This window comes from Puma concolor, chromosome F2, assembly GCF_028749965.1.
Source record: "Puma concolor isolate L17-30 chromosome F2, mPumCon1.1.hap2, whole genome shotgun sequence".
NCBI classification, from domain to species: domain Eukaryota; kingdom Metazoa; phylum Chordata; class Mammalia; order Carnivora; family Felidae; genus Puma; species Puma concolor.
This window is the reverse complement of record NC_141684.1, coordinates 14,175,412-14,191,471: the sequence shown is the minus strand read 5'-3', so window position 1 is coordinate 14,191,471 and position 16,060 is coordinate 14,175,412. Positions and strand designations below refer to the sequence as shown.

Below are 16,060 nucleotides of genomic sequence, written 5' to 3'. Positions count from 1 at the left end.
TTCATAGAGGTGGCAAACAAGATGCAGCAAGAATGCCTGGAGATGGTGGTCCCACAGGGCAGTGGCAGTGGGGATGGGGAGGATGCCCCAAAAGGAAGAGAAATCTAATATTGTGGGAATATTTCCCAATAGCTTGTGTGGACCGGATCTTTAACTTCTACCCCACACCCTTTGTGCCTTCCTTAGGAGAAGAGCTGTGATGAGGATGTTTGGGCTTTTTTGTTCACTTATTTATCTTCAAACAAATCACAAAAGAAACTTATCTTTGTTTACAACTGATTAAGCAGTTTAAAGACATGAAGATATAACTAATAATATTCCTCTAGTCCATTGTCCTCCTAGGAAACCAGTTTTAACAGCGTCATGTGATCCTTTGCCTTCGTTTTCAACATTCATGTAAAACATACAGGCATGTGCTTTTGTACTTTTTATTGAAAGCATCAGACTTATACACCCACACACATATTTCTTTGACTTGCTTAAATTCTCTATAAATGTCTCACTTTTACAACTCATCATGGACATCCCTTGAGGGCAATGGATAGCAATTAAATTCACTTTTTTAGGTGGCTGGATAATAGTCCTTGTACGGATGTGCCACAATATGCAGCCATTTCCTTATTTAGGTATGTGCAGTGGGTGCCTTTTTTTGTCACTAGAAACTGTTAAATAATGACATTCACATATCTTTTTATTAGGTTGTCTAAACAATGGCCACAGAAGTTTAAAAAAGTCATTCTGCACACTTTCACACCTAGAAAGGACCTTACAAATATCAGCCAACCTCCTAATTTACAGGTGAGTCATCAGAGGCACTGAAAGGTACAGGGGAGAGCTCAAAGTCACCTAAGTAGTTTGGTGGCGTGTCTGCAGCCAGAATCCAGTCCTCTGGCAGCGACCTGACCCCCCCTTACATAGGGTAGGTGCTTGGAGAGAACGGACGGAGGTGTGGATCCTGAAATGGTGGGAGGTTTGTAATCAGAACACGGAATCCATATGCAGAAGGGATCTTCCTGGCCTAATCTCAATCATAAGGTGTCTCCTAACCAAAACTCTCCTAACCAAAACCTCCTGTGCCACAGACCAGGGCAGGGGTGAGGGAGGGAGAGCTTGGAACTCACCTCAGCCTGTCTCTAGAGGCAGCCGGGAATTCACCCCTCCTCCTGCTCTGAGGAAGTGCCCTTCTAGCAAAGTGCGTGTGGTTTCCTGGTTGGTGGGCAGAGGGCAGCGGCTCCTGCCTTCCTAGAGCAGACCCCCGTGACCCCTTAAACATCCTTCGAGGCCCCGTCTCACTCCCTCCCTTATGTGCACAGCCTCCAGGCTCCTGGGAATAGACAGGACAAAAAATGCTTCAGTGTTCCTACCATGAAACGCTAACCAGAAGAAAACCAGTGACCTCTTTCTCTAATGATTTTCAGACCTGTCTAATCTTCAGAATCACCCAGAGAGCTTATTTAGAATACACATTACTGATCTGCAACACACAAATATACATAAACAGGTACAAACACATATACATATATTTTTTTCTTTGGAATTGCCATATATATATAGAGAGAGAGAGAGATATACAGTTTTTGTCTTTTTGTGTCTTTTTTTGCAGTTCCAGAGAAGAACATATTTATTATATATTAAAGTCATATATATATATATTTACATATTTATTATATATTATCTAAAGTCTATTATTTATGTATCTATGTGTATATCTATATCTATATCTGCAGTGGCAATTCCAAAGAAGAAAATATTCATTATATATTAATTAAAGTCTTTTATTTACATATACCTATGTATGTATCTATATTTGTATATGGCAATTCTAGAGAAGAAAATATTTACTATATATTATTTCAAGTCTCTTATTTAAATATCATATATATATATATATATATATATATATATATATATATATATATTATATAATAGTTTTTCTTTGGAGTCCCCAGGTATTGCAACGATTAGCACAGTTTTGACCTGTGGACCATGTCCAACGCTGTTATTTTCTCAGTGAGAAAGCTGAGGTCTCGAAATGTTCTACAACTTGCCAGAAACCATTCAGCATGTCTGTGGCTGAGCTGGGACCACTCCCCGTCTCCTGGGTCCCAGGTCAAAATTCTTTCACCGGATTTATAAATACAGATTCCTTTTAAAACCAGGAGAGATTTATCTTTGTCAAAGTGCCACTGCGAAAGGATGTAAGGGCAAAAAAGCAGAAACCAGACTAGTGCTCAGGTTTTCATGGTGATGAACAGAAGCAGCGTTTCTGAACTGACTGATGGGGGTGCAGGAAGGTGGGCGCCCAGAGTCTCGGCAGTGCGTGGGGGGCGCGGGTCTTGGCCGCCTGTCCTATTACAAAGGCTGGCAAATGGACAAAGCCGGCCTAATTCATCTCCTAAGCATGTGAAAGACATTTAGAGACTGAATGATTTTCAGTCCCCCTAGGTTTGGGAATTAAAGGTAAATATGGTGCGGAAAATGCTCAGGCCTGGCTTTAAAGACTTGTGTGAAATGCTTCCCCAGGGGGGAAATGCGGGTCACTAAAAGGTTGCTTCTCACTAATGCCCTTGATTGGCCGTTGGTGCACGGCTCCCTCTGAAGTGACAATCAGTCCAAGTGACCACTGCCCTCTTGCTGCAATTATCAATGGTCCGGCAATTTCCCTCAATTTTAATCAATTTGGTTTGTGAATAGCTCTTTTCTTTGTTTTAGACAAAAGAGGCAAGTGTTCGGTCAGGATGCCTGCCTTCTCCGTGGCAGCTCCTGTTTTCTTTAGGAAGCTTGTAAAGACCTTGTCCGCTTTTAGACGAAGCAGAAGCAGAAGGCTGGCATCTCCTTTCAGGAAAGTAAGAGCCATTCTGGCCAACATTCTGGCCCAGCCCAGTGTGACACAGTCGTGAGAACCCAGGGTGCAGTAGAATGGGGGCAGGAAGGAATGGGGTGGGGGTGGGGAGAACTGTAGAATGAACGTGGACTTAATGGTTGGGGCTGTTGGAATGTGTTAGGGTTGCCGTTTAAAATACAGGACTCAGTTAAATTTGGATTGCAGGTAAACAACGAAATTCCCATGGGGCATATTTGCCCCAGTTAACTGATTGTGTAAAGTCCCATCTTCACTGAGTGTCCTCTGTGATATACCAATATCTGACAATCCTAGTAGGAATAGATGAAGAGGAGGAAGGGAATGAGATCCAAGTCCATGAAATCAAGAAGGTGATGGGCATGATGAGCAACAATGACCATGGTGACAGAGCACTTTCATTCATTCGTTGGTGCATTTGTACATTTGAAGATTCATTGATTCAGAAAAGATTTACTGACTCTACTATGCAGCCAGCACTGGGATGCAGATATTAAGATAAATAAGGCAGATTAGTGTGATTGAAGATGTACAAATCAATGTCACGACACAGTATGATAAGTACAACAAGACTCAATGCAACTACGGTTTTTGGTGTTTTTTCAGTCCGTCATACTGGAGAGGTGCGACCAACAGCTGAGATCTCAAGCCACTAAAGCTTGGGGATATACCAATCTCTCCTTATCAGGAATCTTTCCCTTTTTATTTTCCACTTCTTCTCACCACGTTCAAGGTATCGCCCAGTGGGTAAAGCATGAATAGCAAACACCTATATGCTTTATTTCTAAGATAAATGGGCTTATCTGGATAAGCTTAAACTGGAAATCTAAGCATAGAAATTGGGCCATAGCCACGAATATAGTCCACAGGTGTGTAAGAAAAAAAGTAAAATAAGGGAAGATGTGATATGTCTACTTCAGATTCTCTCTAGGTGAGAGGCCCTAAGGCATCTTATTAAGATTGATTTTGAAACTCTATCCAGACCCTTTACCTGCTATTTTATTTTCAGTCAAGAGTTGTAATGCCCTGTGTATGTGTTTCATGCTGTCTGTGGTACATGTACACACACACACACACACACACACACACACACACACACACATCATATGCACAAATATACTCTTTTTAAACCAGAATCAGAATTACCAAGAAGCTAAAACCAATCTAATGAGAAATCAGTAAAATTGGGGTTTAAAAGCATTTGTGCAGTACCTATTTGTTGCTGATGGTACATAGAGATGCACAAAAGACAGTTTACTTACCTTGTAAAAGGAATTCAGAGGGTTAATAGAGTCAACATTATTCACCAGGGAGCCCTTACTTCAGACGCTGGCCACGCCACAGCCACCTTTGTCAGAATTACCAAAAAAACACAACCCCCTCATGTAAGAAGAATTATTAGGGCCGGGTATGAACCCAGCACCTTGGCCAAGGTTGATTTGCTTGAAGCAGTTACCTAACTCCAGGATGGTCACTTGACCAGTCGACTGTGTGTGGCATGGAAGGGCCGGCCAGTGGGCTTAACAATGACCACCTTGACAGTCAGATTTTCTTTATCAGACGTGAGCAGACAGCAGAGAAGGAAAAATGGGAGAGTGGTAGAGGCAGTGCAAAGGGAGTCCAGGCTCAGAGGCTCCACAGGCAACCCCGTTTCAGGGGAGGCACAGGTACCTGCTGGGCAGTGTGTGGATTCCTGTATGTGCACGTTATGTGTGTGAGAAGCGTGCTTGCTGGGACCCAGGTGACCTTTCTATTCCTGAAGGTGTCTCGTCTCTCTGAGGCCAAGATGTGTGACCCTCTGTTCCTTCTAGAAGCCAGATTGTGGGATGGTCTTGGTTCCCATGAGACCTGGTTGAGATTCCCTGTGCTTTTATGGCCATGCATTGTATTATAATAACTTGTTACCTTAAGTAATCTGAAGGAGGCCCATGCTCCTAACAAGCAAGGGATTAAACTCACAAACCCAGGCTCAGCAAGAGAGCCCTGTTGCAAGGCAGCAGAGAATGTGTGCTTGGCACAGAGGGAAAAAAGAAGCTGAAAACATCGAAGCGGGGCTGGTTTCTGCTGGGGGAACAAGACACAGATCTGAAATTGGCTCTAAAGTAGGGGTCAAGAGTTTCCTAACCTAGCCTGGTGCCTTCTAAGGAATTAAATAAAACCATGTGTTTGTATTAAAGCATTCCTCTGCCTACTGAGTTGAAATCAGATGTCCACGTTGCAACCCACTCACACACACACACACACACACACACACACACACACACACACACACACATATTTCCTTGTCTCACTGTCTACATTATGAAACACTTTCATGTCTTCCCACTCACTCCTTACAGAGAGAAATTATGAAGGAGAGAGAAACCTAAGAAAACAAGCAACCTGTCATTGTTCTTACACTTCACCTTCTTTGGAATGGGTGCCTGACCTCACTGGAAACTCACAAGAATTTGCCGATACGACACTCCACCCTTTTCAAAGGTGAGTTAGCCGAGCCAGAATGGGTAAGTGATTTGCCCCAATATCACACAAATGGTAAAGATACAGGTTTCTTTTCAATTAAACAAAAACCCAGGACTCGTTCTCAAATCCCCCCTCATACTCCGCACCAAAGTCTTGTTACTCCATCACTTCATGTGGTTCAGGCCCCCCAAGGCCACACTTACCCCCATGTAAGGCTTCTCTCCAGTGACCGAGGATTTATGGTAATGTTGATTCTCCTGACCTCATCTTAAAACTTTCCCGCCCTTTGCCTCTTTCCTTAAGATTCTTGCTTAAGAATTGGGTGCAAAGTAAACAAATCGAACACTAGGGTGTCAACGGATGATAACGGTCAAGATACAATCCCCTATTAAGACTGCATTTGCCGTTTATCCTGCACAAAATACTTGAGAACTCAGCATCCCCCCACCCAAGTATGGAATCACTTCATCAGCTTGGAGAAGGTTTTTTTAAAAAAGGGCAAGCAGATCATTAGTTAGAACCTGAAAAATGGTCCTGCTTATGATATCAGAAAGCCCTATTTGTCTTCAGCTCTTCCTTATAAATCCTGGAACCCCCAAATTCCAGAAAGACCCCCAAAGTATAATAAACTGAGAGTTTTTTTAAAGCCCATGTCGTATTGCAGCTTCAAGGGCAGCACCCTTTTGAAGAAGGTGGAAGTTAACAGTGGTGGGTTCAATTTGAATTGAAACTATGTTTTGAGTCCACCAGTCATAGGCTCACTGACCAATGTTTATTTTCCTAGCAACTATGGCCCTTTGTGGTGGGCAGGTACTGCCCTATAGCAGGTTGCAGGAATTGATTATTATATTTTCAGAAATTTTGTGAGCTGGTTGACCTCACATTGATAGCTTGTAATTGGCCATGGTGAGAATATACTCACCATGGAAATTGGCAAGCACTATAAATCCAGGATCGAAGTGTGTGTGTGTATGTATGTACGTGTGTATGCATTTATACTACAGAACCAGTTTTGAAGTTGTTAATCATTTACCAGCATACCACTGTCTATCCTCTTCCCTTCCTTCTGCCCTTCCTCCTTCTCCTCTTCCCTCCCTTCCCTCTTCCCCTTCTTCCTACCCTCCGTCCCTCCCTCCCTCCCTCCCTCCCTTTCTCCTTCCTTCCCACTTCCCTCTTTCTCCTCCCACCTTCTTCCTTCCTTCCTTCCTTCCTCCCTTCCTTCCTTCCTTCCTTCCTTCCTTCCTTCCTTCCTCCCTTCCTTCCCCTCTCTCCCTTTCTCTCATTTTTCTTTTATTTTCTCCGTCATCTAATATTTCTAATAGTACTGGGTGTTTTGACAGGCCCTTTACAAAAATTCTCATTTTATCATCGCAACAAGTTTATACTATTTTAACTCGGTTAAAAAAACATAGGGGCACCTGGGCAACTCAGTCGGTTGAGCGTCCAACTCTTGATTTCAGCTCAGGTCATGATCCCAGGGTCATAGGATTGGGCCCACATCGGGCTCTGTGCTGATGGTGGAGCCTGCTTACGATCCTCTCTGTCTCTCTCCTGCACCTCTCCCCTGCTCTCACGCTCTCTCTCTATCCGAACTAAAAAAACAAAACTAAAGAAATAAAGAAACAGAGGCTCAAAGAATTTGTGTAATGCCCAAAGGACACTATCAGTAAATAGGAGTGGAACTGAAACACAGATCTGTCTTATTTGAAAGCTTCTATTGATTCCTGAAACCTGTAGTAACAAACACACAAAACAAAAACAAGTAAACAAAAGACTGGGTTGGCAGTTCCCAAACAGACTTGCTCTTTTTCCAGATCTTGAAAGATCTGTTACTGGGTGACAAACATGTCCTAATATCTCCACTGGACTTCAACCCCTAAAGCAATGCATCAAACAAAGTTAATTAGGGGAACGGGAGGTGGCAGCCTGCCCTGATTTTATCTGAGGGTAAAAGATTCAGGTAGAAGGTTCCACGATCCGTGGGAGAAAACACGATTTCTTGGTAGAGTGGTCCACAAGAGGTTGCCCTGTCTCAGCAGAGAAAACTAAGGGTAGAGGTGACGAGGTACCACCCCCATTCCTTACTGACTCCTGTCGAGTTTCCAACTGGAGATACAATTTAGAAATGTCCAAGCTCTTTTTTTTCCCCTCCCTTTAATCCTGTATCTCTGGGGGTTGTTTATTTCCTTCTCTGGGCATGGGTTTTACGAAAGGAAAAGCTCCATAACTCAACTCTTACAACACCAGATTCTAGTGAGTTCAGGGTGGATGATTCAGAAACATCTGGATTTAATTTCCTTGTTAACAGACATGGGATTAGAAATTAAGGGAAAAGTTTTTGGCAAATGGTATTTGGGGGAGATTGTCAAGCCCCAAATGAAATGCAAAGCCTTAAATAGAAACGGATGAATTCATTTGCTCATTCATTCAACACACATTTATTCAGCAGGCGCCTCTTGTGTGGCTGGCAATGTTATATGCACTGGAAAACAGTAGTGAGCTAGGCAGGGTAGGACAGAAAATTAATTTGTAAATCTGGAAACAAACAGGGTACTTTCAGATGGAGTCAAGTGATGTGAAGAAAATAAAATGAGGTCTTTAATAGTGCCTTTCCCAAGTAGGTTATGAATAGTTCTTTAATTTCTCCAGCGATGTTTTCTAGTTTTCAGTATTCCTGTCTTGAACATCTTTTGTCAGACATATACCTAAATATTTCCAATTTTTGGTAGTATTTGCAATGGGTTGCTTTGTAATTTCAATTCCAGGTTGTTGCTGGTATATAGAAATATAATTGACTTTTTTCATATGGATCTTATATCTTGGAACTTTGCTAAATTAATTTATTAGTTTCACTAGCTTTTTTTGGTTTGGGATGGCAGATTCTATAGAATTTTTGACATCAATAATCATGTCTTCTATAAGTAGAAACAGATTCATTTTTTTCCTTTCCAATATGGATTTTTATTCCATTTTGTGCCTTATTTCACTGGCTAAATTCTTCAGTACAGTGTTCAATGGGAACAGTGAAAGCAGACATCATTGCCTTGTTCATGATTTTAGGGGGAAAGCATTCTGGGTTTTTTCATTAATTTTGATACTAGCTCTAAGGTTTTGGTATATGTTCTTTATCAAATTGATAAAACTCCCTTCTCAATATTTTTAGGATGTTTTTATTAGGAATAGATATTACATTTTGCCAAATGCATGCTGCAGCACATATTGTGATGATCATATGATTTTTCTCTTTCACTTAGTTAATATGGTGAATTATGTTAATTAACTTTTATACACTAATGTTGAATTTGTAGGATGAAGCACGTTTGATCTTTATATATTATTTGATTGAATTTGGGCAAGTTTTATTAAGAATTTTTGCTTTTATCTTCCTGAGCAATATTGGCCCTTGGTTTTCTATTATTGCCATATTTTGGGGTCTTATTTGGATATCAGAGTGATGCTGGTCTCATAGAATAAGTTGGGAAGTATTCTTGTCTCTTCAGTTGTCTTAAAGAGTTTGTGTGGCCTTAGTTGTTGTTGTTTGCTTGCTTGTTTGTTTGTAGAATTCTCCAGTGAAGCCCACTGTGACTAGAGTTTCTTTTGTGGGAAGTTTTTTAAACATAAGTTAAATTCCTTTAACAGATATAGGGCTATTCAGGCTATCTATCTCTTCTTGAGTGAGTTTTGGTATTTGAATGTTTCTAGGAATGTGTGCATTTTATCTAAGTTGTCAAACTTGTTAGCATATAAAGTTATCTCATTATCCTTTTACTATATAAAGAATCTGTACTTATGTTGCCTCCCCTTTTCTTGACATGGATAATTTGTCTTTACTCTTTCTTTCTTGATTTGTCTAGTGACCAACTAATTTTATGGTTCTCAAATAAGGGGGTTTGGGATTTTTTAATTTTCTCTGTTCCTTTCCTGTTTTCTATTTTATTGATTTAAGATGTGATTGTTTGGTTTCTACTGCTTACTTTGTGGTTGGTTTTTTTCCTCTCCCCTTCCTCCAGTTTCTTAAGTTCAAGTTACTGATTTGAAACTTACTTTGCTGTCCGATATGGGCTTTTATTTCTGTAAATATTCCTCTAAGTACTGCATTAACAACATTTCATGTATTGAGGTGCATATATCAATTTTGTGTTCAGTTCAGAAAGCTTTCTAATTTTCCTTCTGAATTTTTTTCACTGACCCATATCTATTTAGAAGTTTGTTTTTTATTTCCCACATACATAGGAATTTTCTAGAGATCTTTATAATGGTTGTTTTTTTTTTTTAATTTTTATTTTACTGTGGTTGTAGAACATACTTTGTGTTACATAAGCTTTTAAATGTTTTGAAATTTATATTAAGACCAAAGTTGTGGTCTATTCTTTGTTATTAGATAATATAAATAGAAAGTGACCAAATTAATTTAATTTCACCTACTTGTACGTTTCTTTTTTATTTTTTCCCTCATAATAGGTGTTATAAAATAAAGCATTAAATATGTATTGCTGCAAAATAAATTCAGTGCTTTGAAATAGTTGTCACATATCACAACATTTAGTTTAAAACTTTCAAACATAATATGCATTAGATAATGTTTGCTGAATGGTAATTATCTTTTAATAGTAATCTGTTTTTCTCTTATTCTAATTACTCTCTCAAATGTCTGTTAGAAACTGAGGTTTACTGGGTTGATCCATAGGAGGGAACATTACTATAAACTGGTATACCAGCTTCAAGGTTAAGGTCCACACACCCCCAGCTAGCCTGTCTCCAACTCCGCACTCCACATTATTTATCCTAAATCATATTTAGAATTGCTTCAGATTTTACATACTCAGGAGTGAGTTTCAATGCAAATGCGATCCAAATTAACAAATGATAAATGGAAAAGAAAATCCTATCACACTGAGAAGAGCCATTTGTCAGAGGGAAGTCTCTGCCATGTCTCACATTGACTTTCAAGAAATGATGCCGACCCAATGATTTATTGGGTCAATTGCTTATAAATACAAAGGAGATTTCAACTCTAAGGATTTTCCAAGATCTTATTCAAGAGAATTGATGTTAGAGAACAAAATCCTACATTATAAGTGGTATTGTTCTAATAGCTCTTGAATGTGAAGAAAAGTTACTAGGCTTTTCAGACTTGAAATCTACATGGTATACTATGCACCATAAGAATTTTTCTAGAAAGCAAGGAACATAAGTAAAACAATCCATCTTTATGTGCCAGATTTTATGTGAAGCACTTTTCAGGTATTATGTCTTTAATTCTCACCATAATCATTTTATGCAGTAAATATTATTTCCCTCATTTTCAGGTATGACAGCTGAAGCACAAAATGTGTAAGTAGCTTGTAGAAAGTAGAAAGTGGGATAGCCAAAGAAAGCTAGATAAGACCCACTATATGTGTCAGTCACTGTGTTAAAATCTTAAAAGATATGACTGCTTCTTCCTCACATCAACCCTCTGAGGTTGATTACATTTTACAGATGAGGATAATAAAGGCACACAGAACTCAAACATATTACCCAAGTTTACACAGCAGGCAATTGGCAGTATGGTGATTCAACTTCAGGTCCATTTGGGTCTAAAGTTCTTCTGACCTCCAGGATAATTAATTGTGCCAAGGAAGGGAGAAAGTCTCCCAGTGAAGTTTCATGAGACAGTTCATGTTGAGGCTGGATCACAAGAGAAGAATACACATTATTCCACAGGTTTGAAGAGAGGTATTTGCAGGGGAGGGAGAGTAAAGGCTGAGAAAACTTATCAGAAAGTGGGATAAGAATACCATTTCCAAGCTGATAATTTGACCTTGAAGGTTTAATTCTCAGAGAAACTGAAGAGGCAACAAGTCCCTGGGATTTAAACAAGAAGGTTAAGCCACTAGATGGGCTTTTTGACTTAAGAAATCATTGAGGAAATTGCCACACAGCGTCCCCACAGATGGCCAGAGGGTTTTTCCAATATGTCATCAGGTGAAGACACAGCTAGGTATTTGCAGACCCTTTTCTGGGGTCTGAAAGAGTGGGCCTACTTCTTGTTGGTCTGCATGACAGTTATGTTCCAAACTCTGGATTCAAACTAATGGGGTTTCTCAGCCTGCGTTAGCCCACTCAATAGCTGCATTACCCCCAAGTGCAAAGCTGACAACTTGAGCACCCAAGATTTGAACCTGCAGCTGTCTAACTCTAAAGTGTGTGCTCATTACCCCGGGCTGTCTTCTAAGCACAAAAGATCTGTTCTGAAAATAGACTGGCTTCCTGCCTTGCCCCTGCTTGAACAGACCCTTGGTCTGAACTTGGAAGTGTCCAAAGAGAACTGGCCTTCCAGGGAAGCTGGGCATTGTTCCTTAGCATTCTGTCAACTATTTTCTAACCTGCCATATCCTGTTACTCCAACTTCCTTCCCCTTGCTGATAACCGGGCAGACCGAGCTGTAGACCTAACATACACATCACTTGCTTTTTTGTCCCATTGATACAATGATCCTTGATAGAGAAGATTTATGGCATTTCTATACTTCCGAGGAAGCACACTCCAGATGTAAAGTGAAGTTTAGTGACTCCCTCTTAAAACAAAACAAAACAATAAATAAAACAAGGGCAGCTGAAGAGCTTCATCCACACCCTCTAGGGCAGACACTCAATGTCCCTCGTGCTTGGGTGTAAGTGACTTTCCTTTTCCTTCCTTCTTATCGCTTTCCTTTAAAGTGTGCCTGGAAACGTTGCAAAGGGGAAAGTATAAACAATGTCAGGGGTGGTGCTATATTTAAAGGAAATTTAGGCTTTGCATCCTGTCCCTCTCTTAAAAAAATAAATAAATAAATAAATAAACCCTCCAGAAAGTTCTGTACATTTTGTAGCCTTGTCTGGGTGTGCTGGCTTATTTAAATTAGATAACCAGTTTAGCTTTCAGACAATTTTGGGATGGACTTTCTGGCTTTCATGTTTGAAACGAAAGGCACCAAATTCCAGTCTTCTGGACTAACCTCTTATCCTTCTAACAACTGTGTGTTTTAGAATTCCAGTGGTTTCCTCTGTAATACTCCCCCAAAAGGTAACACACTAGGGTTTGAGTTAGAATGACTTTCAGAGATGAAAGGAAAGGTAGTGGGAACAGAGTGGAAACCTAGGAATGAAATCCTCTTATACATATGTTTTGTTTGACTTTAATGATTTTTTAAAAGATGTGAACCAGCATTTTATTAGTTGCAGGCTTTATATTTAAAACACCTGACTTTGGGATTATTTTGAAAAAGTGAAAGGTATAGCAGCCCTGGGCTGGCAATTCTACCAGTAGTAATTAGATGAAGTTCAATAGCCACTGTCCCCTGGAGGAGAGGTGAGCCTCTCTTGTTATCTGGTCTCATTCCCCCCTCCATGTCCCCAGGATTGAGGCCAAGAGTTAGCTGTCCTTTATGCCATTATATTGCCTTTGAACTGCTGCTGATGTTTTTAAGAAAATAATTCTTTTTCTTTACCCATGTATCTATCAAAAGTGAAATCGTGAGAGTTGAAGCAAGCTATGTGATATTTCATTTTTATCTTTAATTTATATTACCTGCTTCGCCCATTGGCATTCAACTTGGCTACTCTTGATCTAGGCCAGTGCCTTCAAATAGGAGACCAGGAAACTGAGGCTGGGATATAGACAGTGACCCATCCAAGGTCAGGCACTGAGTTAGGTAATGCTAGGAGAACAGCTCTCATCTGTGGCTTTAATTTTATGTGGTGCTACTTGTAGGACACGTTTTGGAGTTTCGTGGTGACACTTCTGGCTGTCCTGATGAATGGGAAGATCGACTGGCATTTAGTGAGTGGGGACCATAAATGGTAGGGATTCTGTGATACACAGTTATGGTCAAGAATTGTCCTGGGTCCCACCTGAGTTTTGAATCTCTTGCCAGATATTTATTAGTTGAAAAACTCATTTATAATTATGTGACCCTAAAAACTATTTTCATTTTATATACACACACATAGAGTTTAGTTTAAACGTAGAATTTCAATGTACACAGCATTTTCCAGAATTGTAATTCAAGATTCAAGAGAGGCAGTGTTTCTGTTAAGACTACAGACCTTGAAACTAGACTAGAGGATTTGAACTTCAGCTCTACCACTTGCCAGCTGTGTAACCTTAAGCAAGTAGATTAACCTCTCTAGGCTTCATTTTTTAATAGATATAAAATGGGAATAATGGTAGTAACTACGTTATTTGGATGTCCTGAGGCTAGATAAACTAATATATGTAAATTAATATAAGTGTTTAGGATAGTTTTTGGCATACATTAGTTGCTGTAGACATATGATTACTGTTATTTTGTTCAGAACATAGAGTTGTTCAGTATTTCAGAAAATAGTGGTTGCCAGTAAACCTTTTTCTAACACTCTGCTTGTGTAGGATTATATTCTTGGTGACTTAACATTTATGAGTATCTCATTTGCTTCATAATGCCTTCTCAGGTGTTTCTATGGAATGATACATGTGATTTTATTTTAAAATACTTTCCTTTTTTTCCCACTTACAGTAGTTTTATACTCTTATGTTGTATTTTAAAAATCATGTATGAGAATATTTATCGTATCTGTGAAATTTATTTTCTTTTCCTAAATTAAAAAAAAGTGTTTATTTATTTTGAGAAAGATAGAGAATGTGAGCATGGGGGGTGGGGCGGGGCACAGAGAGAAGAAAGAGAGGGAAAGAAAAAATCCCAACCGGGCTCCACACTGTCAGCATAGAGCCCAACATGGAGCTCGATCTCACAAACCTAAGCCAAAATCAAGAGTTGGATGCTTAACAAACTCAGCCACCCAACACCTCCATGAGATTTATTTCTGATGGCAAAGAGTCATTGCAAACACTTGCTCTGGAAAAAGGATATGAGTTTGATTACATTGAATACCATTGGTCCAGTGCCTTCTACTCATGGCCTGACTTCTAGGACTTTTAAGGGACCATTTTGATCAACTCTTTGCCTGACTTTACAACATTTGAAGACCAACTTCAAATTGAAGGCAAAAACAAAATAGGGGTTGTATTATTACCTTTGAGTGACTGAGTCATAGCTTTCTAGAAGGACAACACCTACTATCACCCACCTCCCAAGAAAGAGAGAAGCATGTCCTAGAGGAAGGGAAAGCTTGAAAGGTTTCACCCTCTGTAGCCTGCTCTCTGGGTCTTGTGGTGTGAGGTTGAAGTAAAAGCTATCTAATATTTTATTCAAACCCTAAGGTACCTATTAATCTAAGAGTCTATTTTATTCCAAGTGTAACAGTAAACTATTGGAGGGCTTTGAGCAAGTGCTTGATTGCAGTTAGGTTCTTAAAACAATCACTATAGTTTCTCTGAGGAACTTGGAGGAAGAAGGCAGACCAAGAGTGAAGCAGAGCCCTGAGTTAGGAGACACTGTCTCAGATGAGAAATGTAACCACCAGAAGGAACAGAGAGGGGATGAGATTTGGTTCAATTACAGATATATCTTGAAGGCTGAACCGATGGCTGTGTTGATGGATAAGATGTGGGGTATGAGTGAAAAATATCAGAGCTGACTTCCTTAGAATCAAGCAACAGCATTGAAGGGGTGCCATTGACTGAGATGGAGAACACGGGCTACGATGCCGGTTTGGTCATGTAGGATCAAGGGTTCCTTTCTAAACATGACACGTTTCAGCAGCCCACCCCTATCTAAGTAGAAATGCCAATACACGGTTGCATATGGGAGCTTAAACTTTCTGGAAGAGGTCAGGACTAGAACTATGTTCTAGAATCACCAGTATAAGAGCTTGGATCACATAACCAGGGAGGGATCACAGGAGCCAACTGATGTTGAGAGGCTTGGGAATGTGAGGAGGATCTAGAAGGACAGAAGGAGGGAGAGACAGAGATAAGACAAAAAAAAAAAATGGAAGCACAATGTTATAGAAGTCAAGTGACAACCATGTTTTAAGTAGAGGAAGTAATCAATTGTGTCAAATGCAACTGAAAGGTCAAGAAAAAAGATAATTGTGAATTGACCATTGGATTTGGCAAAAGGGCTTGTCAGCTCTTTCTTCCAGGTGTTTAAAACTTATCATTATTGCCTGTCCTGGAGTGGGACAGTTAAACAGTTTTGCACTCAGTTAGGACCTGTGTCCTTCTATTCTGAAAATGTTTCTCTTATTATTTTATTATTATTTTCTTCTATTTCACTTTCTCAAATCATTCTTTCTGGAATTTTTATTGTTTGGGTGTCGAATTTCCCAGATTTTTTTTTTTTTTAATTTTGTTTCCTTTCCTATTCTCCTGCTCAGTGTGTTTAGTTCTACTTCTGGGAGATGTTCTTAACTCAACGTTCTTGAGAGAAGCCAAGGTCAACTAGCTGGCAAGGAGAAGAAACTAAAGGATCCGTTTGCATCATATACAAACTTTAAAACAATCTCTTCCAATCTTCTGTCTCAGATCTGGGGTATTTTATAAGAGGATGTGCACATCATTTGGCACTCTCTAAGTAGGATTTCAAAAGTTTTGAAGGAAGAAAAGCCTGCCTTGAGGGGAAGGAAAAAATGCCTGAGGGATCTACTTATCTATAGCCACAAGAAGAAAACTTCCATCAATACTGTGCTAAATCCCAGAGGTTCCTGTTGATCTCCTAGGAATTTGAAAGGCTGCAGGGCTTTGTTCATTTCCCTGTGGATTACTCTCCTGCTGACAAAAAACACAAAATGTGAAATGGTTATCTCCCCAAATCATTAAGACTTTGGTGTTGTC

General features: G+C 39.8%; 1 long non-coding RNA gene across 1 annotated transcript in view; it reads left to right on the top strand.

Annotated features, from left to right (window-relative positions):
- Positions 1-689: 689 nt before the first annotated feature.
- The window catches only part of LOC147571839 (uncharacterized), a 254,992-nt gene continuing 239,621 nt past the window's right edge, over positions 690-16,060 (top strand). Inside the window, exons 1-2 of the long non-coding RNA XR_015246495.1 lie at positions 690-798; positions 5,200-5,341. This is a non-coding gene — a long non-coding RNA (uncharacterized LOC147571839). The remainder of the gene's footprint in view (positions 799-5,199; positions 5,342-16,060) is intronic.